This window comes from Periplaneta americana, chromosome 6 (assembly GCF_040183065.1).
Source record: "Periplaneta americana isolate PAMFEO1 chromosome 6, P.americana_PAMFEO1_priV1, whole genome shotgun sequence".
In the NCBI taxonomy this organism is placed as follows: Eukaryota; Metazoa; Arthropoda; class Insecta; order Blattodea; family Blattidae; genus Periplaneta; species Periplaneta americana.
This window is the reverse complement of record NC_091122.1, coordinates 164,196,694-164,209,380: the sequence shown is the minus strand read 5'-3', so window position 1 is coordinate 164,209,380 and position 12,687 is coordinate 164,196,694.

Below are 12,687 nucleotides of genomic sequence, written 5' to 3'. Positions count from 1 at the left end.
CATCATGATCTCAACATTTCAACTGTGAAAGAAGAAATCTCTAAGTTCAGCAAAAAAATCCTGCACCGATTAAATCAACATCCGAAACATCTTGCATTAAATTTGCTGGATAATAGTCAAACAACAAGAAGACTTAAAAGGACCAATGCTCTTGACCTTCCATTCATTTTTACTACAGCTATTTAAAACATTGTTGTTTTTCTTTTGGAGTGTTGTCATGGGATAACATCTCCACTCATGTCATATTCTTTTATAATATTTACTCATTGCCTATTGTAGACAGATTGTAAATGTGGCATAATTCTATAAAAAAATACATGCTTCACTGTAGAAAGTTAATACAAGATTGGCATTACTCACATACAGATGGATAAATAACAAAAACATATAAATACTGTTATTATGAAGTGCTCATATACAGTATGCCAGCTAATTGTTAATTGTCTGTAGCGACGGGAGCAGGGCGAGGCTTGGGTGACATCTATACTCCTCGCTGTAATCAACTGAAATCTACTATTTTGGTACGAACTTCCTATCTATGCTTATTACAGTTGAAACATATACAGACTATCCTTATGCGTAACTCATCATAGTGCAAGTGCAATCAATTCTATAAACCCAAGCGCCAAATTGACAAAGTTGAAACAAGATAGCAGATGTACTTAATGTAAATACTATCTGCACTTACAAGATTTGCAACACTATAACTTTTCCTTGGCTATAAAACAAGAATGAGGTACCAATAAAATCACGGTATAAGTCCTCTGTGTGTGGACCGTAATAGCTTCAATCGACTCTCTCTGTCATTCTCAGTGCATATCTGTCTGCTGGTCTAGAACAACATCCTTGGAGACATGAAAGAAAATTGCCACGCCTTATCCTAAATTCTGGATTGCTCAGACGCCAATATTAATCAGTGCCACTGAACTTAGACAAATATGTCACAATAAGTCTATGGTTATGTGTTATTAAATTTGAAATTTAGTTCTGGACACACGGTGGCCTAATGATTTATTAATCAATCTATCGGGTGAGGATAGGTACTAAAAAGTACTCTATTACGAGTACTTGATGGGAATTTGGAGCTGTGGGAAGTAATTTGTGTGAGCACCAAGCCAGTAGGACATTTGTCCCACTCCGTTCGTCGCCGTTTATTGGAGGAACCTAAATAAATTGAGTGGTATAAACCGAAAATGGAAGTAAACCAATTGGTGCCAGATAAGAGAGAGAAACTTCGTAGAGCACCGTCTGAAATATGGTTTAACACAAGGAGCCTACAGCTTTGGTTTTTCTGAACCGATGCATGCGACGCGCGAGGTGCGAGGCTTCCTATCTTTAATCATCATCCATATCATAGTCCGGGCTAAGTTTACGGTGCAGCGCATAGTGATCCCTTTACGTTATCTGGCTGCGCAAAATTCGATTCAGTATTAAAATGATGTAGAAATATTAAAATAACAATTTGTACATATATTAAGCATTTTCCTTATCCATATCGACATGATTCGAATTCAATTTAGGCTCAATATTGTGACGCCCACGTGAGATTCGAACTGACGACCAGCGTCCCGCAAGAGAGCAGATCGCGCGTGAGCCGACACGGGCTCCACGGAGCACTGAGGGACGGCACGCGGCGGAGAGAAGAGAGGGGAAAGGGCCTACGCGGCGAGGGAGTTTGCGCGCGCATCTGGTGCTGGCAGAGAGGAGAAGGATATCTGGATTGTTCTCTGGACACGCGTGGAACTTTCCAGGCTACGTCGCTGTGGTTATAAAAGAAGAAACGCGAGGGAACTCGGACAGTGTGTGATTCATGATTATTTCAGTCAGTAAGCCAGTGAACAGAGCAAGCCAGCCAGTCTTGTGTACCGGAGTTCGACTTGAGTTTGCGTCCGCAACTGTGTCAGCATCCGAAGGCCTGAGTTCGAGTGCAGTGGACCGCAGTTGGAGGGACCTGAGTTCGAGTACAGTGGACTGTCTCTGAAGGTCTGTGGTTCGAGATACTGTGAACTCGTGTGACTGAGCTAGAAGAACTGTGAACTGACAGTTCTGATTTGTAAATAGTGCTTTGTAAATATTAGTTAAGGTTAACAGTTCATTGTTGTTCGTAATAGTCTAAGTAAATTGTCATTGTCGTCAGTGGAGTGCTATAACGAATACTGTGTTGAGTGAAAATCCTATTGTTGAGATAATAAAGTTACATTGTTGTTGAGTATAAAAAGTTACAATATTAACTCAGTCACAGACATATATAGGCTAGGTATTCTATAGGCAACAACACTGTAGGACTTCAGGTCTTCGTCACTGCATGTATGAAATATACAGGGACATCATTTTATTTTTACTAACATTTTTAATATTAACCTGGCTATACCTTTCTATTAACGATTGAAACAGGAAACACCCTTTGCTACCCCCTTCCACAACGGAGTTCGATGATACTGGCGTAAAGTACAAATCACTTTACTAGGTATAGGAGGGAAGAAAAGTAGGTCATCCATTTATGTAAACTAGGAAATATCGCGATTCTGAGTTTGATAATTTTCATTAGGTTTTTGTTTAATCAAAATACAGTACTGTATTAACACTTAGTGTTTTTACACACGAACTGAGCTATCCATTCGGACGTATTAATTATGCAGTGTACATTGTACTGTTACAGCACATTAGCGTACAATATAGAGAATGAAGTTAAATTGAAAAATAATCATAATATGGATATTTAAACACATTTTAGAAAATGGTGGCCGTTCATTTCGATACAAGCTTCAGTTCTTTTGTGCATATTATCGCACTATAGACTATTCCAATTACCAGTTTCGTCCTTCGTACGAGTAACTCATGTTGAAATAATTCTGTACCTACTCTATAAAAGACTACCTTACGTACTGTAAATTCAATTTTCACTTCTGCCCGATCCGAAAAGATAAAATCACTCAGAAATGCTATCTACTGTCCGTCCAAGTGGTTTTGTCGTAGGGTCCTAGAAAGGGGGGGGGTCACGTGACAGTTAATTACTTAAGGAGGCCCTTTTATTTAAGTTATATTAAACACTTGAATAATATTACGTAGATGTCGAATTCCTAACAGAAATTAATGTTTTCAGAAAAGAGCTAAGATAGCCCAGCTACTAGACTTTACAAAGGGGCGAACAGAAGCAGGTGCAGGAAACCGGGATGCGACATAGGGAAACGGACGACAGTACCCGTACGAAAATATGATTCAATATTGAAAGCTCAGTACTGCTTACGCGCCTTCGGCTCTGTGTCGTGAACGGTTGGAAGTTTACTAGTAGAGCGGGTGGGAGTGAAGTAAATTCCAAAACTCAGGTACAATAAAAATTGAAGTAAAAATAAAATGATGTCCCTGTATAAGTAAAATACATGGAAGAAATCGGTTACATTATAATTTTTATTTTAATTGCACTCTTAACTTCACACATGACATAATATTTCAATAAAAACACTACGTGATTTCCTTTATGTTAATCAAGTAAGACATTTCACTACAATCAGTAAGTACATTTTCTTTCCATACAGAAAGTGGTGGGTGCCTCAAATTTCAACAACAAAATACATAATACATTAAAACTAGATACACGTGACTGTATTCCTACATATTCTCTATATTTATATATTCACATTAATGATTTAATCTCTACAGTTGAAGTGAGGAGCTTGCCATTCCTGCAGCTGTGTGCTACTTATATGGTCCTTCTAAGGAGGATGGTATTGTAATCAAACATTCATTTTGACGGATGTACCACACATCTATCACTTCAATATTTTCTATTATGAATACTTACTTACTTACTTACTTACAAATGACTTTTAAGGAACCCGAAGGTTCATTGCCGCCCTCACATAAGCCCGCCATCGGTCCCTATCCCGTGCAAGATTAATCCAGTCTCTATCATCATATCCCACCTCCCTCAAATCCATTTTAATATTATCCTCCCATCTACGTCTCGGCCTCCCTAAAGGTCTTTTTCCCTCCGGTCTCCCAACTAACACTCCACAGTATATGTATTTCTGGATTCGCCCATACGTGCTACATGCTCTGCCCATCTCAAACGTCTGGATTTAATGTTCCTAATTATGTCAGGTGAAGAATACAATGCGTGCAGTTCTGCGTTGTGTAACTTTCTCCATTCTCCTGTAACTTCATCCCTCTTAGCCCCAAATATTTTCCTAAGCACCTTATTCTCAAACACCCTTAACCTATGTTCCTCTCTCAGAGTGAGAGTCCAAGTTTCACAACCATACAGAATAACCGGTAATATAACTGTTTTATAAATTCTAACTTTCAGATTTTTGGACAGCAGACTGGATGATAAGAGCTTCTCAACCGAATAATAACACGCATTTCCCATATTTATTCTGCGTTTAATTTCCTCCCGAGTGTCATTTATATTTGTTACTGTTGCTCCAAGATATTTGAATTTTTCCACCTCTTCGAAGGATAAATCTCCAATTTTTATATTTCCATTTCGTACAATATTCTGGTCACGAGACATAATCATATACTTTGTCTTTTCGGGATTTACTTCCAAACCGATCGCTTTACTTGCTTCAAGTAAAATTTCCGTGCTTTCCCTAATCGTTTGTGGATTTTCTCCTAACATATTCACGTCATCCGCATAGACAAGAAGCTGATGTAAACCGTTCAATTCCAAACCCTGCCTGTTATCCTGAACTTTCGTAATGGCATATTCTAAAGCGAAGTTAAAAAGTAAAGGTGATAGTGCATCTCCCTGCTTTAGCCCGCAGTGAATTGGAAAAACATCAGATAGAAACTGACCTATACGGACTCTGCTGTATGTTTCACTGAGACACATTTTAATTAATCGAACTAGTTTCTTGGGAATACCAAATTCAATAAGAATATCATATAATACTTCCCTCTTAACCGAGTCATATGACTTTTTGAAATCTATGAATAACTGATGTACTGTACCCTTATACTCCCATTTTTTCTCCATTATCTGTCGAATACAAAAAAATCTGATCAATAGTCGATCTATTACGCCGAAAACCGCACTGATGATCCCCAATAACTCTATTATGAAAAGCTAGCTTTTTACTATACTGTAAATTGTGAGGGAAATGTTACGATTATAAAGTAATGGGGAAGATGACATGACGTACATTCGATAATATTTAGTTCTCAGTGATGCTGTAAGCTTCAGATTAAGTTCCTGAAGCGAGCGCGGGGTCTTGATAAACAAAGAACTTCATTAAGTATAGGCATGGATAAATATATAATAGGATGCGAAACTTACTGAGTTTCTCGTAACACATACTAGAGGCGCTGTTGTAGAAATTGATCTTGCTGCCATCTGTTTGTGGGAGGGGTGTTATTACATCTAGCAGCGCACCAAGTAGCGAATAGATTAATTACTCCATGCATTTAGCAGCGCACCTGGTGACGAAAATGTTAAACTGTGCAGAAAGTATTCCCTCCCACCCTCATCGATATTCAAAACTAACCCAATTTAAAATAAAACATTTACAGTTATATTCCTCACAGCATATTCTACTGAAAATTACCGGAGCCAACAGGAAGATAAAAGAGACGATGTGTTTTCACTACCCGATTAAAATATAACCAGACAGAGACAAAAAAATAAAGCAAAAGATTAGATAATTGGGATTGTATTCTTTGGGTATTTGTTGTACAGCACAATGGAAAAGTCTGCAAGAACTACTTATATAGTTCAATTTATTATATTACTATTACTTTACAATACATTCAACAATACTATTTTCACAACGTCCATAAACATCACTGTTTAACATAAACTGCTTATACACACACGTATCACTTTATGTTCACTTATTAGCAAGTTTCAGTCCGCCATCTCGGGTTCTCGGCTCCTCGACTCTCCCTACAGCAATATCTCGAACGGATAAATAGAGAACTCTGGGTAATGTACCCAACACGTAGTTCTAATGTTCACCACCTACGACGTTGGGCGCTGATCACCTTATTTCAGACCCCCAAATCCAGATGGTGCTGACCGCAGTTTCGCATCCTATTATATATTTATCCATGGTATAGGTCCACTTCTCTTTGCGCTTTCTTTGTGAAACTGCTTATTACACGATCTGAAGACACCAAAAAAATATTCAGCATTAGATGACAACCCACTTATGGAAACTTTTTCTGTATTTTGTTCATATAAAATAAATTTCTCTCCAGCCACTTCTTTTTGTGACTGGAATTTACTCAGGATTCGTGACAAGTAAGCATAATTAGCAATCTTAACAGTATCCTTAAAACGGATTACCTGTAAGTTTCCAAATCATTATTTTACAGTAAAAAGTTAAGTAGTTCATCACTTCTCTGTGCTTTGTCATCTGTATGGCGCCAAACATGAAAAAGATATATATATATATATATATATATATATATATATATATTATTTTAATGCACTGAAGTACATATGATATTTCCATGCAGATATTCTGCGTCATCATGCGATGATAGTGTAATGGAACGGAGAAAAATTCTCTCCGGCGCCGGGGTTTGAACCCGGGTTTTCAGCTCTACGCGCTGATGCTTTTTCTACTAAGCCACACCGGATACCACCCCGGCATCGGACAGAATCGTCTCAGATTAAGCTCCAAATCTTGGGTTCCCTCTAGTGGCCGCCCTCTGCACTACATCATAGATGTCTATGAACGTAGGACCGAAGTCCACACATGTGCTGAGGTGCACTCGTTATGAGTGACTAGTTGGCCGGGATCCGATGGAATAAGCGCCGTATTTACGCATATTATATATATTATTTTAATGCACTGAAATATCATATGTACTTCAGTGCATTAAAATAATATATATATATATATATATATATATATATATATATATATATATATATATAATATGCGTAAATACGGCGCTTATTCCGTCGGATCCCGGCCAACTAGTCACTCATAACGAGTGCACCTCAGCACGTGTGTGGACTTCGGCTCTACGTTCATAGACATCTATGACGTAGTGCAGAGGGCGGCCACTAGAGGGAACCCAAGAGTTGGAGCTTAATCTGAGACGATTCTGTCCGACGCCGGGGTGGTATCCGATGTGGCTTAGTGGATAAAGGATCAACGCGTAGAGCTGAAAACCCGGGTTCAAACCCCGGCGCCGGAGAGAATTTTTCTCCGTTCCATTACACTTTCATCGCATGAAAAAGATAGTTTCGCGATAACTCTTCTTAGAGTACTAAAACCTGAAAAAAAAGGCAAAGTTGCAAAAAGTAGCAGCTAGTTTTTATATAGGAGAAAGAGTAAGGTATTGGCTTTAGTCATCTGAAAAAAAAAAAATTGACCAATCGTTGACAATTCTAGATTTCCGGGTGTAAAAATTCTCAAAACTAGAAGTTAAAATATCAATAATTTCTCAATTTTCAAGCAAATTTCACTTTTAAAGTAGTAAGTTCTATGGGATTTTAAAAATACCACAAACATAGAACATACCTTGGTCTCCCATATCCACCCGTAACAGACGAAAATCGTCGGAAAAAAACACGTCCTTTCCAGCACAGTTATCGAACGTAAATTATGAACTCGGCTTCAGGCCGGAGATGCGATAAGAAACGCCATACTTCCGACTTCTTTTACAACACAAGAGCTGCACAAATAAGCATAACTATAACAAATCTCGTATCCTTGGATATTATAGTTATTAAAAACTCCATAAAACATGAAAATATGTGATACTCAATTTTTGTATTTTGCGCAGCCAGATAGCGAAAAAGGATCACTGTGCGGCGTGCTGTACTTGTACAAGAGCGCGACCGTTCGGCTACTAGTATAATTCACAGGACAGGAGTAGTAAGCATAACAAGCCTCACGCTGCAATGTAAGCCTTCGGGTTCCTCTCGTAAGAGAAAGATAGAGAAAGGAAGTAAAGGATGTCGAAAATATTGGTTGAGATGTAATTCTCATTGTACATTCCAATAATTGGGATTATATCACAATTTAGTATATACAGTTGCGAAGCTCAATACTTACTAAATATGCAAACATAGACAGTTGAAATATGCATCCATAGATAGTTGCTAGCCACCAGGATCGCTACTATCGCCTCATCACAGACTCTTTCCCTAGCAGACGATAAAATATATTGTACTTTTGATATCGTGTTGTTTTGAAAAATTAACACCTTCCTTCCACTATTGAAATACGAAATACATAAGGTTTATATATTATTTTCATAAAGTATATATTATGTTTTATAAACTCACCTTCCTGGATCTTTCCAATTTTTCTTAGAATTTATAGTGCAATATGCGTCTCCTTGCCCCATATTATTACTCAGATTATTGTATTTTAGCCATTTACAGTTATTACAACCGATAACGAACATTTCACAGTTTACACAACTTTTCACAACAATGCGAAATACGGCACGGTCAATGCCTTTTCGATCTAGACCAGGCCGTAATATATGTTCTGGTTTTCTATTTCAGTGTATGGAGCTCAGTGAATTATTATATTATAACTTTATTGCGTATCATAGCTAAGTTTTATTTAGTGTAATGTGTCCATAAGTTCCCTTTACTTCTTGTTGCATAATATGTTGCAGAAATAATTACAAAACTGTGTTATTTTAATGTGAAAAGAATTTTACATGTTAACATAATATTTTCGCATCAACATTTTAAGTCTAGAATGGGAGCTATTTTGAGGTTTAATAAAAAAGAATTTATATTGTGATTTTAATATAGCACATCTACCTTCCTTGATAAAGACAGAAAATTTATCATTCCACTCTTATGAAATTAGTGTACGTACGATTGTTACTTCGTCTCTTAGGTAGTAGATAAATACAATAATTCAATACTCAATTGTAGTATTAAAATACAGACAAGTTGAATGTGCGGAGTATCATACATGACATTATGCTTAATTATAATGTATAATTGCGAATTTAGGAATATAAGATATAGTAAACATAACCTATAATATTTCCATATGAATGGCAGGGCATTGGAGACCACTAAAATTAGACAGAAAGGGGCAACTGGGACAGTAAACATAACCTATAATTTCAACATATCTAAATATTCGTGCGGTGCAACTGAAAATTATTGAATCGTAAATAAATGAATGTACAAGAATTTCGCAATATTTAATCGAAATAAAGGCAGGTAGGTCTATTACACATACGAACAACGTAATTTTCACACCAAAAATAATATTACACCTTAACTCGCAAGGAATTATGTCTGAAGTGTCTCCTAATAATAATAGTAATAATAATAGTTTTATTTTCCCTGGCAGAGTTAAGGCCATCAGGCCTTTTCTTCCACTCAACCAGGATCAACTCATACACAGAAAAAATACATACCGGTATACAAATATGAACTTAAAAATAATAATAAACATAATTAAGTAGAAAAGAGAGATTGGATACATATACACAATCAGTATTAACTTTGAAATAACAATAATAAAAAAATATATATGTAATAATAATAAAAAAAGAGAGACTGAATACACTGAATACATAATCACAAACAGAAAAATACATTCTAGTATACAAGTATTAAGTTAAAAGAAAAAAAAAAGAATTAATACATATGAATATAATCTCACAACTAAAGGAATAGTACAATTAGTATGATCAGCACAGCACGTGTTACATTGAGACAATGACAATTACCTAGATATTAGTGTTAATGGAAAAATAAAGTAATGACTGTGTAAAATAATAATAATAATAATAATAATAATAATAATAATAATAAATAAAAATTATAACTAAAAACTAGTTCTGTGCATCTAAAATATTTCTAAACAACCTAATTTTAAACAACTGGGGACTAAGACTACCCCTGATTTCCAGCGGCAGCGAATTCCATGAGCGGGCCATGGCTGTTGAGAAAGAACTTGAGTACAGAGATGTCTGATGACGTGGTATTGATAGCAACAGATTGTGCTGTGAACGTGTATTACGATTATGATGTGAAGCTAGGAGAGTAGACCGAGAGGCAAGGTAGTTGGGTGTGGAATCATGTATAATTCGATATAGCAGGCAAAGAGAATGTACTAATCGTCGATCTTGCAAGCGGAGCCAGGAGAGTCGTAGAAAATATTCCGATTCTCCTAATCATTGTTTTAAATTTTATTAATGCAATTACACTACATTTTAGAGAAATATACGTTACTCTTTATGCATTCCAATTAATTTATATGGTTGAAACGCCGCCCTTCGTGATCGGGTAAAGCGAGTCACATGGTCTGCCTTACGGCCTGTATTAGATCACGATGCCAGTGACACAGTCTATTGTTCCTAATACACACAGCGCTCCAAGCGGCTAGCAACCATCGCGAGAAATGCAAAAAATCACCCAAAGCTTCGCGACTGTATATACTAGACTGTGATTATATTACGATTAGTGATTCCATGATTCGTATTGCACGGGATTTGGTTCGGCCGAGTTGAGGGCAGACAGCTCCGTTTCTCGTGTGCAGGTGTGTACAGCTCAGTGGGTATCATTATGAGTTCTGTATAGGCAGGTCTCGGCGGGGGATTATTCCAACGACAGTCTTATGTTATATAGAGTCCATTTGTATTGGGACGATTGCGTAATGCATCGCCGGGTCAATACGCCAGCTGTGAATCTTCCCCGTACATAATGCCGCAATAAAACTCTTTACACGAAGCTAATCGATTAATCCGGTTAAAAGACCTTGAATAATCAACCTCGTTAAGCGGCATCTTGCCTCTTATTTATGTCTGGAATTGGTCTAATGAATAAAGTGGAGTAGGCATAATTGTAGATGCCTGGCCCGTGCCACGCGGCAGCCTATTCTAGTGTAATTCATTGCTAGGAGTTCAAATAGCTGCTATTAAAACCTGGTTCATCAGATTGTAGTAATTTATTGCAATTCCAGTACTGATTCGTTCGGTGAATTTGACGTAAATTGTGATCGCTATACAGGGTGTTTCAGGAGGGTTAGTAGAGGTTCTTCTAGAAGAGGTGCAAAAAGGTTTCAGGCATGGGGGCTCAACAGTTGACAATGTGTTTATCTTACAACAGGTATTTGAAAAGAGTAAAGAATTTTATCTTCAAACTCACATCGCATTCGTAGACTTATAAAGAACTTTCGATCGAGCATACATGGAAAAAGGTCCGTAAGTGTAAAAAAGACAAACCGTAGAAAAAAGAGCTTTCTTCTGCAACTAGTAGGCCTAATGTAATGTCATACATTTTGCACATCTATGGAAGACGCTAGGGTCTAAACAATATCACAATGGGACTTATCATTTTTCACAGTTGATTGAGCCAGGGACAAGGACTCGACTTGTGCTTATGTAACTATATAAATTTTTATTAATGTTCTTTAAATATTAGTCTGTAAAATTGTGTCAGCTTCTTTTCTTTCTGGCTAAGTGGAAGAGAAGGCCTGATGGCCTTAACTTCGCAAGAATAAATAAATAAATAAATAAATAAATAAATAAATAAATAATATATAGATAAATAAGTAAATAAGTAAATAAATAAATAACTATATAGATAAATAAGTAAGTAAATAAGTAAATAAATAAATAAGTAAATAAGTAAGTAAATAAAGAAATAAATAAATAAATAAATAAATAAATAAATAAATAAATAACTATATAGATAAATAAGTAAATAGTAAGTAAATAAGTAAATAAATAAATAACTATATAGATAAATAAGTAAATAAGTAAGTAAATAAATAAATAAGTAAATAAATAAATAAAATAAATAAGGATTTTTTTTTGAAAAACTAATTTTCAACGATATTCGCTCTTATAGCCTTTATATGTCCAGTCTTCAGTTGAAAAATAAAGCTATCCTCAACATGTAATAGATGTACTGTAGTTAGAAACTTGTATGTAAACTCTAAAATAATAATCAATACGGAAGAAGAAAAAGAGCACGGTCATAGGAAGAAAATACAGAAGATAAACTTGCGAATTCTAAATGAGGCAGTAGAGCAAGTAGACAGCTTCAAATACTTGGGCTGTACTATAAGCAGTAACATGAGCTGCAGCCAGGAAGTCAAAAGGAGGATAGCAATGGCCAAGGAAGCTTTTAATAGAAAAATAAGTTTTTCTGCGGATCTCTGGAAAAATAACTAAGGGAGAGACTAGTGAAGTGCTTTGTATGGAGTGTGACATTGTATGGGAGCAGAGACGTGGACATTACGACGAAGTGAAGAGAAGCGAGTAGAAGCATTTGGATATGGAGAAGAATGGAACGTGTGAAGTGGACAGACAGAATAAGAAATGAAGCTGTGTTGGAAAGAGCGGGTGAAGAAAGAATGACGCTGAAACTGATCAGGAAGAAGAAAAGGAATTAGTCACTGGATGAGAACAAACTGCCTACTGAAGGATGCACTGGAAGGAATGGTGAACGGGAGAAGAGTTCGGGGTAGAAGAAGATATCAGATGATAGACGACATTAAGATATATGGATCATATGAGAAAACGAAGAGGAAGGCAGAAAATAGGAAAGATTGGAGAAAGCTGGGTTTGCAGCGAAAGACCTGCTCTTGGTATAATGCACATATTATAAAATACATTTCACGAGTTTACTAGGACAATGAAAATTTTGAGAGAAAACTTCTTCTATTTTCACTTCTTTCCATGATAAGAACTTTATCGCTCTTGAAAATCCATCATCTCTACTGGATTTCATCCGCGGACCTC